We start from the raw sequence: 18,470 nt of genomic DNA, 5'->3' as shown, positions 1-18,470 counted from the left end.
AATAAGTTAGTGCTCAGGCCACCACCAGGTGCAGACAAAGAATTGACTTCGCTTCTAACCGGGATGCTTCGTGAGAATCCCAAAAAAAGACTCACTATGAAGGTGAGGGTTTGATACCGTTTTAGACTATTTGATTTGCATGAACAAGTATGTTCACACATGCTGGGGTTGCTGACCTCCTGTGACTGTGGAGCACAATACTGTTGTTCACTTGTGAAGGTGTTTCCTGTTCGTGTTTACATTTGATTCCAACACATTGTTTTGCAGAATATTTCAAAGCACCCGTGGTTGAAACAAAAAAATCTCTCGTTTTACAAATTTGTCAGGTAAGCAACCACCCTTTTGCACTCTTTTAATATCTTCTGTTCGTATTGTTTCTCTGCAAGATGGAAGAGGAAATGATGTATAATGGAAGAGCATGTAAGTGGAAATGATAGAGAGCATGAACTGACAATAGGGCAGCAGGGAAAGTAATGGACAAAATAAACATAAACTTCCAGTTCTGGGTCTGAGTGCGCTAGACTTTGATCCTCTTTCCAGTTTATCAAAGCTAAGTTTTCAAAGCAGATCCATTGTGCCCTCTACAGCGCCTACATATAATATATTATTGATCTACATATAATACCCCATAATGTCAAACTGGAATTTCTTTTTCGAAATTTTTACATATTAATTAAAAATGAAAAGCTGAAATGCCTTGAGTAAATAAGTATTCAACCCCTTTGCTTTGACACTCAAAATTGAGCTCATGTGCATCCAATTGCCATTGATCTTCCTTGAGATGTATCTATAACTTAATTGGAGTCCAGCTGTGGCCAATTTAATTGTTTAGACATGACTTGGAAAGAAACACACCTTCTATACAGGGTCCCAGAGTTGGCAGTGCATGTCAGACCAGGAACTCCACCATGAAGTTCGAGGAACACCGTAGAACTCTGAGATTGAATTGTGAGGAGGCATAGAACAAGAACGTGAAATAGTCCAGTGGAAAAAGTATGATATTGGGCTGAGGTGTGTTTTTTGGTGTATACAATGTTTTATAGTTGTTTCTAGGTGTTTGATATCTACTGATAATAAATCAAGAGGGTGCCAAAGTCGCACCCTTGGGGAAAAAATTTTATACACATTAAAAAAAAATGAATCGTTGATCACAAGATGCCTACTTTTCGGACAGTATTAAATCCTCCAATATTGAACACACACAAGTACTGTGCACACAACACGTTTATTTGACCTATACTATATCATATTGTGTTATTTTCATTAATCTTTGAACCAATATACCCTTCTTTCGAACACAATGTGCATTTTTCCACACATAAATATCATGTCATAAATGTCAATACCCACAGCACCGACGCCGATTGTGACGCCGAAAGAAGTCCTCCAAGATGTCATCAGGAAGTCGCTCCATAGACCGCAGGTAGTAGAGCCCATACCTGGCATAGTTTGTATGTCCAGAAGCAAAGAAGTAGGGGATCATCTGTTGAACTGCCCACATGTGCAAAGGCCAGTCGCCTTCACGTTCTTCCCGGACGAAAATCATCATGATGAGCACCGGTTTGATCTTGATCCCATGAACTTTGTCATGCACTCCTTGTGGTACTGTGCATCTGCTGCATGAAGGTCGCTGACAGCTCCTTGCACCCGTATCCTGACCTGCTGGGCAATTTCATCCTCTCGAATGGAACATACTTCCAGAATGGAATCTTTGAAGCTCTTCATGCCAGGCCCCCTTTCAGCAGTTCTGCAATGGACTACTCTTTTCCATCTATGAGGATGACGTGGGTCAGGGGCTGGTTCACACACCTCACCACAAAATAAGCAGTCTGTCAAGAAATCAAACTGGGCAATTTCTGATCGACGTGTTCTTTTTAGAGGGGGGTGTTCCACTGCTTTCGTTGCTATTTGCCTCCACAAATCTTTTGATGTGGGTCTTTGACGTATATGTCGAAAGACAACTTTTGTGACATAAGAGTGCAGTGTTAGGATCATCAGCTAGTCTATGCTCTAGTTCTACATGCAACCCATCACCACGGATTTTGCTTCTGTCTATGATAGTACGCAGGCGCTGGGGCTTGGCAGAGATAAGATTTTCTTTTGATTTTCCACAGTTGAAGAGACACCCCTCTGCTTCATTGGATGCCATGTTTCAAGTCAGTCTGGAATAAGAAAGAGACAGAAGAATAAATATATGATATGGTCAAAACAACAAATGGTTCAAAATTATCACATATAAACTATTGCATTTTATGTTACAGGAGTATACATTCATGTTTATTTCAATGGGTCTGTAATCTATGTATTTTCATCAATTGTCCTCATGGGTGTACCATGAATTAAGCATCTGAAATATATATGGAAAGTAAATATATATGCAAGTTGTTTATTATCTACTGGCGCATATTCTAGGTTAAACCGATACTATTTGCTATTCACAACAAAATTTGATAGAAAGTGCATTATTCTGCCCCTGGATGATTTTATCATAAATTTCTATGTAATAAATGTTAACAGGCTGTAAATAGTCTCGCTAATTTGGACATAGGTACGACTAATTTATAAAAATATATTTTAGACGAGTCGACAAAATGTCGATAATCGCTCGAAAACGTTCCCTTTTTCAAATGGCAATAAAAAAAATTCCCCAAAGGTGCCAAAGTGGCACCCTCTTGTTTTGAGATCAGTATACATATGAGTTACAGAAATTGCAATGAAACGTTGTATATACTGCAAAACACGGTCAGTCAGGATTCCACTGGACTAAAAGTCCTTGAGTGGCCCAGCCAAAGCCGAGACTTGAATCCCATTGAGAATCTCTGGAAAGACTTGAAGATTGCCGTTCATCAATGCTCTCATCCAACTTGAAAGACCTTGAGCAAATCTGCAAGGAAGAATGGGAGTAACTCCCTAAATCCAGATGTGAAAAGCTGTTAGAGACATACCCAAGAAGACTCAAAGCTGTAATCGCTGCCAAAAGTGCTTAAACGAGGGTATTAACTCGGGATACTCAATATGAATGTAACTTAGATACCGTTGGACCCCGACATTCGCGGTTGATAAAATGCGACCTGCTTCTACATTTGCGGCCCTGTGTCCCGCATGTTCGCGGTTTTTAGCGGATGCAGAAAATTTTTCCCGTCCACCCACGGACTGACTTTGTACTAAGTTGATTATCCCTTTTCACCTACGGGTAGGAATCCCAAGTTAATATTAGGCCGAGAAAAATATATTTCCGGTCTCTGGTCAGCGCGAGCATCGATTTTGACCCTGCGCATCAACAATTTTTTTTGTTTTTAATTTCCAACGGTACCTACAACAGCGCGTGCCTGTTGTTGCCGGGCCGGCGCGCTATCTCGGGAATTACGGGTCTGAGGGTCGCCATTGATATCGACGTTCGCGCACGGTTCTCCCCTACAAAGCTCCGTTTAGTTTCTCCAAATCCAACCAGCCGTTCCAAAGGTATGAGTAGTGTTGTGTGCCGTGACGTCATGAATCCAATCGGCTGGATATTGTCATTTATTGAAACGAAGACGTTCTTTGTCGGGTTCGTGTGAAGCAAACAGAAGGCCTAGAGAGCTGCGGGTGGTCTCGTTAGTTAGGTCTGGATCCTATCTCGTTTGTCATTAAGTTGTAAGTGTCTGAGATAATCTGCTGGACTGGGAGAAGATGTCGTGGGAGACCATCGGCCTGTGAGACCACTTGCGCATGGTGTTGTAGCGATCATTGGAATGTTTGACGGTACGGCGAGGCGATCTCGAGAACGAAATGGCAGTCTATAATATGCTTGAAGAACATAATGATTTTCAGAATAAATACATTTTAAAATAACTTCAGCTTGTGTTCATTATTTACAAAAAAAGGCCTACAAGTCCCATTGGCTGTCTTTAATTTCTCTCTGGACGGCGCCATGGCAGATGAGGAGGACCGCAAGGCATGAGGACACAAACCTCTATATGTGCAATCCGTGCTTTTCAAAAAAATAAAAACCGCATCGCCGCATCAATTCTGGAACTTTGGTCTGACCAGAGACCAGCAATATATTTTTTTCAGCCTCATATTAGTATTTTCTGTTTCAGGAAAAGCCTGGTTCACAGAGATGATTGCAAATTCTCCGCATGGGGAGGAGTGGGAGGGGGGAAGAAGCTTATAGATGCGATATGACGTGGGGAGTAGGGTTGCCTGATTTGTTACATAATTATTTTGTCATTTGTTTTTGATCGGGAACGGTGAGTGATTATTTAATTACCCATCTATTGTTTCGTTTGAAGTCTCCTGATTCCTTTAGTCCGCACAAGATTAATGTGTAATATATGGGGTGTAAGTCTTGCGCCGATCAGCGAGACTGGTTCATAAAACATAAGTGAAAATGAACTTTTGTTTTGAATCTAAAATAAAATGAAATTCTAACACAAGGCTGTGATACCGGTACATTTGAAAGGATGCAATTTAAACTCAACATTTATCTTCGTAAGATAATACAGAATACCGTATCATCCTTCAAGCTTGTACAGTTAAAACGGCAACCATTGCCGGGGTCATGACGGGCTTTGGGAATCAAGCAAGATCGAAGCACAAACTGTTCGTTTTCGATAAAGTAACATGACACTCGCAGCAAAAGAGGAAGCTAAACTTTTGGAATTGTATTTGTAAGAATTTAATGAAAACTATAATCATGTGCATTCGTGTTCGTAAAAACTTTGACATTTTCCCTGATGAAAAAACATTTCCCACCAGCTGCGCGCACATCACTTCTGAAAGCAACTTCCACGTGCCACGTGTAAAACCAGGTCCAGCCACTCTTAAACCATTTCCCACCAGCTGTGCATGTCGAGGCTCTACCCTTTTGCCCCATTTCCCCCCGGGTTGGAATGAGCCCCTTCTTGAGTCGGACCAAGATATACAAGACATTTATTCAGATACAAGACGACACCTGAATTCAGATACCTGAATTTTAAATTTGCATTCACTTTTATACATTTTCAGAGAACAGAGAGACCTTTATAATATTCATGGGTTCAAAAACATCCTTTGTTTACTGCTTTGTAGGCGGAGAGACTGAGCAAGGTCGAATAAGCTTTGTCAACAATCTCGCAAATTCCGACATTTAGACGCGAGTTAAATGGGACACAGTTGTCTTGAGATTCCGGTGAACTCTTCCACCTGCACACAACGGTTCTGAAAGCATCTTGCACTTGTCACGCATAAAACAGTTGAATGTGCGCATAAGCCATCCCCCACCATGCCAATCGACATTTGCGTTTTTTCACGAAACAAGTTTTCAATTCCATTCGTGGTTTGCTTCGACAATCCCGACTTTTGTGGGCATATTCGAGATTTTTGATTTTCCCCGATGAATCACGAACAGTCGGGAACCTGTCCCCCTTTTCCATCAATTTTTTCCATCAAGCCTGAATTTTAAATTCAGGCTGTAATGCAACAAAAAGTGAAAAAGTCAAGGGGTGAATACTTTCTTAAGGCACTGTATCTTTTCATCTCGGTTGTGTTTTTATGTAATTTTTACTGTTTTTAACCTTAATTTATTGTGGTGTTTTGTCCCTGGTGTTTGTCTAGCTAACTCACCTGAGATGGCCTGAGATGATGGTGACCAGCCACCCTCCAGAGGTGCGAAAAGACCAGGAGGACCAAAAAGACCCCTTTCATTGCTAAAATTTCATTTCATTGAAAACCCCACTTTCATTGGACATGCTTTGACACAACCCCTTTGGATAAAACCCTGATACACACACACACCCCCACGCCCCCCCCCCCCCCCAGATACACATACACACACACACACACACACACACACACACACACACACACACTACACACATACACATACTTTTCGTTTTATGACGTCAAAATTGAGGCAAGTGTATATTACATGACAAGTGTATGTATTTTTAAGCATGTGGGACTTGAAATAAAATTTTGAGCCACAAAAAACATTTGTTTGTTTCCTTTGGTGTACAACATGTAAAAGTGGTCCAAATATCCCAGCATTGCACTATCCAGCACACTCATTTTAGGTCGTACAAGCTAATGTAGCCACTCATTCTTCTGGGAAGCATCCCCTGCACATGCTGGTCACGTTTAAAATTCACCTAAATGCTTGTAAGTTCATCAATTAATAATAACGCGAATTGCGACTCACTGAGGTAATTGTTGATATCGAATTTAAAGAAAAAACAGATATTTAAACCTTTATACGTATCCAACGTAACATTTTCTGAAACGTCTAACCATAACACACACTTTTGTAGCATAAAAATAACATTAAATGTCTTTATTTAAAAAATAATAATAATAATAATAAACAAGGAACATTGCTGCAGATGCTCCTCTAATATACACTGCTCTAAAGGTGAAGCCCTTTTTATTCCACATGTGCAACAAAAGTGTGAACTTATTTCGTGTCAAAATATTAACAAGAATATTGGCAACATAGCACTTACAATGTTATATCTCTAACCACGATATTTATGTGTTATGTATTGCGTGGGATTAAACCGGAAGGCGGATATAAAAGAGGCGGGGCATACGGCTTGGCAGAGGAAGTTGGGCCTACGCTGGGCGCTTGTGGTTTTCCCGGCTGTGTAATAAACGACCGATGGTGCACTCAAACTGTCTTCCCAGCCTGATACTTTACATGGCGACGAGGATGGGATTCTGGTGAGCGCGTGCAAAGCAAGCTGAGCTATTGCAGTTAGCTGTTGGCCTACCAACTCGTTATTTCACGGCATACGCTACTTGAGCACCATGTCCTACGGCCGGATTGACGAGTTCAATCCGCGCGAAGGAAGCTGGGAGGCGTACATTGAGCGTCTACAGTGTTATTACCAAGCTAATGGCATCGAGGATGATGCCAGGAAGAAAGCAATCCTGATGTCGGTATGTGGCAGCGAGACGTTTACTATTCTGAAGAATCTTGCCATGCCCAGGACCACGATGGATTTGACACACGCCGAGCTTGTGGCAGCAATGAAGGAGCACTGCGAACCTACACCCTCCGTCATTGTGAGTCGATTCAATTTTTACATGTCGCCAAACCTCAACGCAGTCCATTTCGGCATTCATAGCTCACCTGAAACACCTTGACCAGCATTGCCAGTTTGGTGCTACATTCGACGACATGCTAAGGGACTTGCTCGTAGTGGGAGTGGAGCAAGGTCGGATTCGCCGGCGCCTACTTGCTGAACGGACTCTGACATTTTCCAGTGCAAAGGACATTGCTATCGCAATTGAGTGTGCAGACAAAAATGCTGCAGATATTGCACGCTCCATCACTTACCAGCCTAGTGCTGACCTGTCATCTGTCAACCGGGTTGATCCGACCCGAAACCCACAACATCCGACCTGAAAATCCGATGCCAAAACACCTGGAAACTGCTTGGCAGCTGGTGCTGGAAAAAAAACAGGTGAAAAGGAGAGAGGAATGCAAAACCCACCTCCTTGACTCAGAGCCTAACCAAGAAGATGTGACTGACAGAGACAGCCCTAGCCACAGCGTTCAGTCGTATGACCTTTTCCACACAAAGTCTGGCAGACAGTCTACTCCAATACTGGTTATAGTAGATATAGACGGACGGAATGTGGAAATGGAGATAGACACGGGTGCTGCCGTCTCACTCATGAGCGAAGCAGCTTTCCGTAACCTGTGGGTGAATCGTGAAAAACCCAGCCTCCATTGGTCCCCGATCCAACTCACCACGTATACTGGTGAGTCAATACAAGCCCGCGGGTCGTGTGATGTCACAGTAACCTACGGAAACAACACTCACCAATTACAACTCTTGGTCGTCCCTGGGGATGGACCCACACTTCTTGGGCGAAACTGGCTCGATGTTGTCAAATTCAATTGGGAACACATCCACCAACTACAGGCTTCCAAGCCACCAACTGTACTGCAGCACCTCCTCGGGAGATACCTGGACATCTTCAAGGATGAACTCGGGACATTGAAGGGCTTCACTGCCAAGCTCAACGTTGAGAAAGATGTGAAGCCAATTTTCTGCAAAGCATGCCCAGTCCTTCTCGCATTGAAAGAAAATGTTCGTGCAGATTTAGCCAGACTGGAAAAGTTAGGTATCATTGAGTCACTGAGTCAGTTCAGTACTCAAATTGGGCTGCTCCAGTTGTTCCTGTTGTGAAGGCAGACAGGTCGATACGCCTTTGTGGGGATTACAAAATGTCGACCAACAAATGTTCCACCTTGGACAAATATCCCATACCAAGGATCGGTGACTTATACGCAAAACTGTGGGGAGGACAGTACTTTACCAAGCTCGGCATGAGGTCGGCCTACCTACAAGTCGTTCTGGATGAGGATTCCAAAGAATATCTCACCATCAACATGCATCGGGGGCTCCACAGATACAACCGCCTGAGTTTTGGTGTCAAATCGGCGCCAGGAATCTACCAACGCTGTATGAACAGCCTGTTCGCTGCTGAACCACACGTTGTTGTTTACCAAGACGACATCCTAGTCACTGGCCGCTCTGAGCTTCATAATCTGGACAACCTCGAACGTGTGCTACGTATTATTTCCGACTCTGGACTACGCCTGCGGAGAGACAAGTGCGAGTTCATGGTTCCGTCGGTGACCTATTTGGGCCATCGTATTGATGCCGAAGGCTTACATCCCACAGAAGAGAAGATCAGAGAAATCAAAGACGTCCCTGCTCCGACAAACATGACTGAACTCAAGGCTTACATTGGCATGCTGCAGTACTACAGCAGGTATATCCCAAACATTGCTACCATGCTGGGCCCACTGTATTGCCTGTTTAAAAAAGGCATCAGCTGGAAATGGGACATTCTGGAGTCAGCAGCCTTCCAGAAGTCAAAAGACATGCTGCGGTCTTCAAATGTGCTAGTTCACTACGACCCAGACAAAGATATGGTCCTGTCGTGTGATGCGAGTCAGTACGGGGTTGGTGCTGTTCTGTCACACATCATGCCAGATCGCACAGAGAGACCAACAGCATTCGTATCTCGTACACTGTCTACTGCTGTGAAGAACTACAGTCAGCTGGACAAAGAAGGACTCGACATTGTATTCGGAGTTAAGAAATTTCACCAGTACGTTTTCGGTCGGCATTTCACGATTTACACGGACCACAAGCCACTGATTAGTTTGTTTGGTCCATCAAAGGCTACCTCAGAGGTCTTACCGCCTCGGATCATACGCTGGTCACTTTCACTCTGAGCTTATGATTACGATATTACGTACAGACCTGGCTCCACAATTTAAAATGCAGACGCCATGAGTCGCCTACCACTTCCGGACACAGTGCTTAACCCCCCTGTACCTGGCAGCATGATATCTCTGATGGACTTTTTGAATGACAACCCAATTGATGCCAACCAGATACGGACCTACACTAGGCGTGACCCACTTCTTTCCAAGGTCATTCGTGCTACTGGGCAAGGGTGGGGCCTTCTACGTGATGCTGACCCTGAATTGAATTCTTACAAGGTCAGGCAAAATGAACTAAGTGTCGAGAATGGCTGCTTGCTGTGGGGATGCCGAGTGGTCATTCCCCCAAACTTGCGCACAAAGATTTTGGACCAGCTTCACGATTGTCATCCAGGCATTGTAAGAATGAAATCGCTGGCACGGAACTATGTCTGGTGGCCTCACCTCGACTCTGACATCGAACAGTGTGTGAAACATTGTTATCCATGCCAAAGCAGTCGAAACTCCCCTGTTAAGGCACCATTACACCCCTGGGAATGGCCCACTGAACTATGGCAGAGGATTCGGCTAGTCCATGCTGGACCCATCGAAGGCCGTATGATCCTTGTTGTTACGGACGCTCACACTAAATAGATTGACGCCTATGTAACGCATACAGCAACCTCACACGCTACCATAGAGAGGCTGCGCCAGTGCTTTGCCACTCATGGTTTGCCACGCTTGATAGTCACTGACAATGGAACCTGTTTCCCAAGTTCTGAATTCACTGAATTCACCCGCCTGAATGGTATCATTCACAAGTTTGTGAGCCCATACCATCAAGCTTCAAATGGACTATCTGAAAGCTCTGTGAGTTTTGTCAAGTCTGGTCTAAGTAAGATACCAGGCGGAAGCCTTCAGACCAGACTATCACGTGTGCTTTTCACTCACCACATCACTCCCCACACAACGACAGGGGTGACACCGGCTGAGCTGCTGATGAAACCACGTTTGCGTACACGACTGGATTGTCTAAGACCAGATGTGCTGTCGGTTGTGTATCAAAATCAGTGGAAACAGAGACTTCACCATGACAAACATGCTGTACAGCGCTCTATAAAGGTCGGGGACCCGGTGCTTGTGAGAAACTTTGGTCGCGGAATGGTTTGGTTACCAGGGCGCGTTCACAAAAATGAGGGACCGTTGTCCTACGTTATCAAACTAGAGGACAATCGAGTCGTCCGGAGGCACCTTGATCATGTCCGGTATCGGTCCTGTGATCCTGTCATTTTCACAAAGGATATCTCGCCACTTCCTGAACCTGTGAACAGCGACATTGTTGCCGCAGATAGTACTGCACCGCTCCCTGAGGCTGAACCCCATAACGCTGTTGCAGCACCACCAGTGGAGCCGCATGGCAGCTTTGCACCCCGACGATCATCCAGAGTTCGAAAGGCGCCTACTTGCCTTGACTTGTAGCTCGTATTCTTGTATGCATTTCGCATTCAATTTTGCATTTGCAATTTCGCAATTTTGTATATCTGTATTTTTGTATGCATTGGTATGCTTTTCACTGTTATTTTCACATTGGTATTTTCACTGTTAATGGGAGGGAGGAGATGTTATGTATTGCATGGGAATAAACTGGAAGGCGGATATAAAAGAGGCGGGGCATACGGCTTGGCAGAGGAAGCTGGGCCGACGCTGGGCGCTTGTGGTTTTCCCGGCTGCATAATAAACGACCGATGGTGCACTCAAACTGTCTTCCCAGCCTGCTACTTTACACTTCATTTACACTTCAAATTTACGCTTCAAATTTACACTTTACACTTCAAATCGTTGCTCACTTCATTTTCACTCAAATAATGCAGTCAACTCTGCTGTGCACTGAAACTATGCTGTGTGAAATGCGATCTTTTCAAAAAAAGTCGGAATTTGGCCAAATCTGTTTTATTCGTTTGTTAATATACCTCAGCCATTGACAAATCTTAAATTAGAATTTTATTTGAGGTTCAAATTACCCCGTGCGATCGTGTTGAACAATGCCTGCACGTCTGTCTATGTGATAAATAATTAATTGCCCACACTCAGACTCTTCTTCTTCACGCAATAACACCTTTTGCTTCCAGACCATACATCCAATCATCTTAAAATTTTGCACACTTGTTAGGTAGGCTTCATGACTTATACTATAGTATGAAGTTTCACATCGATCAATGAAGCGGTTCAAGAGATATAAATGTTTTTAATATTTTCGTTTAATTAACGATATCTGCCAAACCACGTAACCTATCGCAAATTCCAAAAGGTCATTTTAGTAGACTGATATGCTGAATACATCTGTGAAGTTTCCCCTCGATTGGATCACAAATGAGAGAGGAGCTTGGTTTTAAAGGATAATGCTTAAAAACGTCATAACTCTGAAACCATGTGACACATGACGTCATGCATGCTGACGTTTTTGTTCGTCTTGGGTATGCGATTCTGCCTGCACAGTTTGGCCTCGATCTGTTCAGGCGTTTTGGAGAAAATGGGATTTCACTCAAAACAATATGGCGGCCAAACTACGTGACCTATGACGTCATAATTACTATTAAAATATTCTACAGGCCGAGTCACTCCTATAGTGAAAATCTGCTCTCAATCGGTCCAATTATTGCAGAGAAAATGGTTTTTAAAGAAATGTCTTTAAAATGGCAGGAGCCCTGAGTCACATGACTTGGGAAGACAATATGTTGCATTTCTTCTTCTTTCAACAATAAACACTTCTAGCTTCGAGACCATCAAACCAATCACGTTGAAATTTTACACACTTGTTCCGCTTGATGAGATAGACAATGCATTAAAAATTCAAGTCGATCAATGCAGTGGTTCAAGCGTTAGAAGCTTTTTAGGATTCTTCTTCAATTATTTATTGCGGCCAAACCATGTGAATCACCTTTAGAGGCCATTTTTCCCTGCAGAGCAGGGGTTGGCCTTTTTCGGGCACCGTGGTCCCTTTTTGAAGGAATGTTTTATGGCCGGTTGCCCTTCCTGCCACCAACCCTGTGCGATTATGCATGCCAAGTTTGAGCTCTATCTGTTCAGCCGTTGCGGAGAAAAATGGGTTTTCGTGTTTTTCCTGAAAACAATATGGCGGCCGAACCACGTGACGTATGACTTCGAAAATTTTTGCATTGTGAGATTTTTAAACTAAGGAGCTGGGAAAAATTTTTTTGTGGGAGCAAAGATGTGTTTGACGATTTATAACCTCTTAACGTTAGCATTTTTGATATACTAAATACACATGTTTTTGGGTCCCATTGCAGAGTTCTTTAGAAAGAGACATTACTCAAATTTTTCCATTGAGCCGTTTCGGAGATATAGAGGGGCAAAGTTGAAGGTGTTTTCCAATATGGCGCCCATACCACGTGATCTATGACGTCATAATTAGCATAAAGAAATTATACGTGCCGAGTCGCTCATTTGATGAACATTTCCTGTCAATCCGACCAGCGGATGCTGAGAAACTTAATTTTAAAGTTTTCGGAGGTGCAAAATATGGTGGAAGAATAATAATAATCTTGCCATAATTCACCAAATGTCCATCTGTCTGTCGTTCGAAGGTACCGCAAAAACGGCTGAACCGATCGCGAAGATATTTTGGGTGGGTAATCTTGGACCCCTGGAGTAAAATAGGCCATATTGTTTTTCAAATTTTTCCAAGTTTTCCCATTTTCCAGTTATTCCAAACACGATGGAATAATATTTACCGATATGAACAGTGGTGTGGCTTTTATTGATATTCTACAAATACTGTTTAGATTTTGATGAGAATTACGAACCTGCAGCGAATCCGAAAGTAGACAGATGACGGCAATAGACCAGGAGCCCGGGGGGGGGGGTCAGCCTAGCTGGGGGGGGAGGGGGGGGGTCAGCCTAGCTGGAAAGTTAACCAATTTTCATGTATATAGCAATGGTCCATGTGCATGTGCATGTAAGGAAATGGACTTCTGCCGGGCACATTCTGGTGGGTGTGGTCAGAAGGGCCATTAGAAAGAGACCGAAAAATTGAGCGAGATCAGCTCTGAATTAACGTGATGAAACCTACTGGAAAATGTTCGGCGTAGTCCCGGGTATCATGAATGACCACTGCCAGACATTTTCATTGGTGGGGTGTGCCCACGAGACACCCCCGAATGCCACCACCCCAAAATTGAGCGAGATCAGCTTGTGCGTTGACCTGATGAGAATAAAATTAAGAATAAAATACAATGGAATAACAGCAACATAACTTTTGAAAATCACATTTTATTTCAAGTCATGGGAAAAGCAGGGTACAAGGTATAACACGTCATTTGTCGTGGGTATTGTAAAGTTGCTGACGTTATCTGTTAAATGTTATCGTTGCCGAAACTATTATTTCCCTTTAAGTTTGTAAAATTAAAGAAAGGGTTTCCGATATTATGGTTGGATAAATTGTGTTCTGCTGAAACAGGTATGGATTAATCAGGGGAACAGTTTATAGAAATGTCAACTGGAGACGCTATCAATGTTTTAAACATGAATAGAAAACACATCTACTCATTGATTGTAGAAAAAAACCCCAAAAAAGATAGAACCTGATGTATTTAATCTTTGGCAACAACGATGAGCTTTGGTACTAAAACACAACGATGAGCTTTGGTACTAAAACACAACGATGAGCTTTGGTACTTAAACACAACGATGAGGTTTGGTACTAAAACACAACGATGAGCTTTGGTACTTAAACACAACGATGAGGTTTGGTACTTAAACACAACGATGAGGTTTGGTACTTAAACACAACGATGAGGTTTGGTACTTAAACACAACGATGATCTTTGGTACTAAAACACAACGATGAGGTTTCGTACTAAAACACAACGATGAGCTTTGGTACTAAAACACAACGATGAGCTTTGGTACTAAAACACAACGATGAGCTTTGGTACTAAAACACAACGATGAGCTTTGGTACTAAAACACAACGATGAGCTTTGGTACTAAAACACAACGATGAGGTTTGGTACTAAAACACAACGATGAGATGTGGTACTAAAACACAACGATGATCTTTGGTACTAAAACACAACGATGAGCTTTGGTACTAAAACACAACGATGAGGTTTGGTACTTAAACACAACGATGAGGTTTGGTACTTAAACACAACGATGAGGTTTGGTACTTAAACACAACGATGAGGTTTGGTACTTAAACACTACGATGAGGTTTGGTACTAAAACACAACGATGAGCTTTGGTACTTAAACACAACGATGAGGTTTGGTACTTAAACACAACGATGAGGTTTGGTACTAAAACACAACGATGAGGTTTGGTACTTAAACACTACGATGAGGTTTGGTACTAAAACACAACGATGAGCTTTGGTACTTAAACACAACGATGAGGTTTGGTACTTAAACACAACGATGAACTTTGGTACTAAAACACAACGATGAGCTTTGGTACTAAAACACAACGATGAGCTTTGGTACTTAAACACAACGATGAGGTTTGGTACTTAAACACAACGATGAGGTTTGGTACTAAAACACAACGATGAGCTTTGGTACTTAAACACAACGATGAGCTTTGGTACTAAAACACAACGATGAGGTTTGGTACTTAAACACAACGATGAGGTTTGGTACTTAAACACAACGATGAGGTTTGGTACTAAAACACAACGATGAGCTTTGGTACTTAAACACAACGATGAGGTTTGGTACTTAAACACAACGATGAACTTTGGTACTAAAACACAACGATGAGCTTTGGTACTAAAACACAACGATGAACTTTGGTACTTAAACACAACGATGAGGTTTGGTACTTAAACACAACGATGAGCTTTGGTACTAAAACACAACGATGAGCTTTGGTACTAAAACACAACGATGAGCTTTGGTACTAAAACACAACGATGAGCTTTGGTACTAAAACACAACGATGAGCTTTGGTACTAAAACACAACGATGAACTTTGGTACTAAAACACAACGATGAACTTTGGTACTAAAACACAACGATGAGCTTTGGTACTAAAACACAACGATGAACTTTGGTACTAAAACACAACGATGAGCTTTGGTACTAAAACACAACGATGAACTTTGGTACTAAAACACAACGATGAAAGTGACTGAAAAATGTTCATCATAACACGGTACTGTGTGGCCCACATGAATGATCACAAGCAGATGTTCAAATTCTCTGGAGTGGTCTCCTATCAGTAATCCCCGTCTTCCTTCTCTGATTCTGAGTCTTCATTCCAGGCTTCGCCTTCTGAATCTCTCAATAATCCATCAATACTTTCTACTTCCAACTCTGACTCGCTGTCACCTACGACCTCCATGTCCTCTGCGTTGTTTCTGACATTCGCAAACAAACTGCCTGGTATGTTCATCTAAAACGGCCTGGCTGGCCCTTCAAGCCTGGCATGATGCCAGGCCCTTCAAACAAACCATGATGCCTGGCCTGGAATCAAACAAATGGCCTGGCTGGCCCTTCAAACCAGGTTGGCTTCAGGATGTTGTCATTCACAGACCATCCACAGTCGGTTGGTGACAAACCGTCCCCAGGAGATGCTGTCACGGCATGTGTCCACAATGCTGTAACATACTGCGTTCGTCGAATCTTCATGTCAAGGATCCGACGAGAAGGTGGCAGCAGGGCACAGTCGATGTAGATGTACATGATTGATGTGCAGAACAACGACATGATGTCGAGGGGATGTAGCTGTGCATGCACCGCTTTGCATCATCATAAACACACTGATTTTGAGTGTAGTTACAAAGGAGAGACTTCTCTTAAATCCTCAAAGTTTTAAACCTTAATTAATGAGATAATAGATACAACAACAACAACAACAACAACAACACCAACAACAGGCATTTTAAGGCCATCTTCCCTGCAAGAGCGGGGGTCAGTGAGATAATAGATGGCACCATGATATCTATGGGGAGCAATTTAAGTAAGAAAACTTACCTCTCATACTGCTTCTAATATCTTCTTGGATGTGTTGATGACTCTGATCATTAATAAAATAAGTTGGGTTGCATTGAAAAGAGAACTTGACTACTTGATTGCTATATCAAAACTGACTTTATTCCCCACACATGTACAGGTAAAAGTGTCACAAAAGGTAATACATCTAAAGTAACACGCCTGGCACCTTGTTGTCTCGGTTCAGGCTTAGTCAAATACATGCGGATATTGATAATTGTGAGTACATTACAAAGCCACAGAATCAAGAGATGAATTGGGCTTTTTCTCAGAATTCCGTCCAGCTCAATTTTTGGGGGGATAGGGGGGGGCATTTGGGGGTGTCTGGCAGGCACACCCCACCACTGAAAATGTCTGGCAGTGGCCATTCATGATACCCGGGACTACGCCGAACTATTTCCTGCAGGTATCACCGGGTTAACTTACGAGCTGATGTCGCTCAATTTGGGGGGGGGGGGCATTCGGGGGCATCTGGCGGGCACAACTCACCACTGAAAATGTCTGGCAGTGGCCAATCATGATACCCGGGACTACACCGAACTATTTCCTGCAGGTTTCACCGGGTTAACTTAAGAGCTGATCGAGCTTAATTTTGGGGGTGGGGGCATCGTCCTTGTCAACAACCAGGCCACAACATAAAACAGAGATCCGCAACATCCTGGTCGATTAACATTCCCACACTCGCCACCTGGCGTTCTCCACAATGACATTGCACACCACAACACCACAACACAACTGCCCGGCGCAATCAGCACCACCACCCTTTAAGGTCAAATTCCATCCACTACTCACACCACCGGACCTTCTTACAGACTTGTCCTCACCTCTCCTCATTTCACAAATTCATAAACATTGTCATTTTGACATTATTTTCCAATAAAATATTCATAAACAATACCGACAGCTGAAATCCAAACCTGGACCTCACAATTCTCAACGTCACCAAGCAAAATATCTTGTTCCAAAACACGACCCAAAATGCCCACTTCAATCCCGGACAGACAGACAGACAAATGGGAGGTTCCATGTTATAAAATGCAAAAACATGATGAACCAAAGTCTCCCGTTTTCTTGCCAATGAAATGCAACTGCCAAAAATAATTTGTCATCATTTCAATTGGGCAGTGAATTTATGGTGGAAAATTATTAACCATCGAGACCAAAATTACACAGGAATTCCTGATAGCACAAGGCACCGATATCGATGGGAATGCGACAACGCCAGAGCCCAATCATACCTCGGTACAGTGGGAGACTCCGTTGCACGCTGTATGAACAGCACACTGTAACATTGGCACCTGAAATGTATTATTTTCCCGGGTACCCCGGAACAACCAACGAAACAACAACAACAACAAATTGCAGAAATCAATATTCTCTTTAAACTTTTGCATCAAATCGCCCAGGAGGATTTTCACTGGTTTCTCATAAATTTTGGACTTTGTTATTTTCATCTTTCCTGACACGATTTATCTACGAGTCGTGTACTGTACGTTGTTACATGCAAGCTCTCGGCCTGCCGCTCCCGTGCACCCCGCCTTGGTGGTGCACGTATTGAACATCATTATCAGTCTCATTGACGTTTCTATTATTGCAGCAATGTCCGACACGTGACCCGTGACCCGAAACACAATCCAATTATATCAGTCAGTACAATTTACAATTCATCAACCTCCTCGTACTCACTTGGCTTGACTCATCTTGTCTTGTCTATTCGCTCATCCTGATATACATCTCATGAACCCGCTAGAGCCCCGTCCGTCAATGAGGGAGCACGAGGGAGCACCTGCAAAACTCTCCCGCCTCGACAATCATCCGAGCGGCCCCCCCACCGGAACCGCATCCGCACAGCACCACAAGACCACGGTCCACCTCCACCGGTCCGCAACCTGTCAACCACTCGTGTCGCCTCCTGCCGGGCCTGGGGGGGGGGGGGGGGGCGTGGGGGGCTCCGAACGAGATACCGACAATTGATCAATCCTGACAGCAAGTATTCCCGCCCCAAATGATCTTCAACAGGTCACACACGTATCCCTCAGAGCTGCCATCTCTTTCGTTCACAAATTATGTACGCGATTATGCACGCCTGCGTTTTTGGTTTAATTTACATCTTACAGGCCGCTTCCGTGCAGCGTCACGTGACTAACGCGAGTCTTATAAAGAACTTCAAAGAGGAACAAAGAACTCCATCAATTCAAGAATTAAAAACTTCTAAAATTGCAGCCAATCCACAGCGGCATCCGGCTAACCCCACCAACAACAACAACAACAACAGCCAC

General features: G+C 43.3%; 1 long non-coding RNA gene across 2 annotated transcripts; it reads right to left on the bottom strand.

Moving 5' to 3' along the window:
- Positions 1-1,206: 1,206 nt before the first annotated feature.
- LOC137429301 (uncharacterized) lies at positions 1,207-18,081 on the bottom strand. Of its 2 annotated transcripts, XR_013623741.1 has the most exons (3): positions 17,878-18,081; positions 13,272-13,403; positions 1,207-2,162 (listed from the first exon to the last, which is right to left on the bottom strand). It is a non-coding gene; the product is annotated as an uncharacterized LOC137429301 (long non-coding RNA). The 2 variants fall into 2 exon arrangements; XR_013623742.1 differs by lacking the exon at positions 13,272-13,403.
- Between the last annotated feature and the right edge of the window lie 389 nt (positions 18,082-18,470).

The sequence above is a fragment of the Myxine glutinosa genome, chromosome 6 (genome assembly GCF_964187855.1).
Source record: "Myxine glutinosa chromosome 6, kmMyxGlut1.1, whole genome shotgun sequence".
Taxonomy (NCBI): Eukaryota; Metazoa; Chordata; class Myxini; order Myxiniformes; family Myxinidae; genus Myxine; species Myxine glutinosa.
Note: the sequence above shows the minus strand (reverse complement) of the source record. Positions and strands in the feature narration are given on the sequence as shown.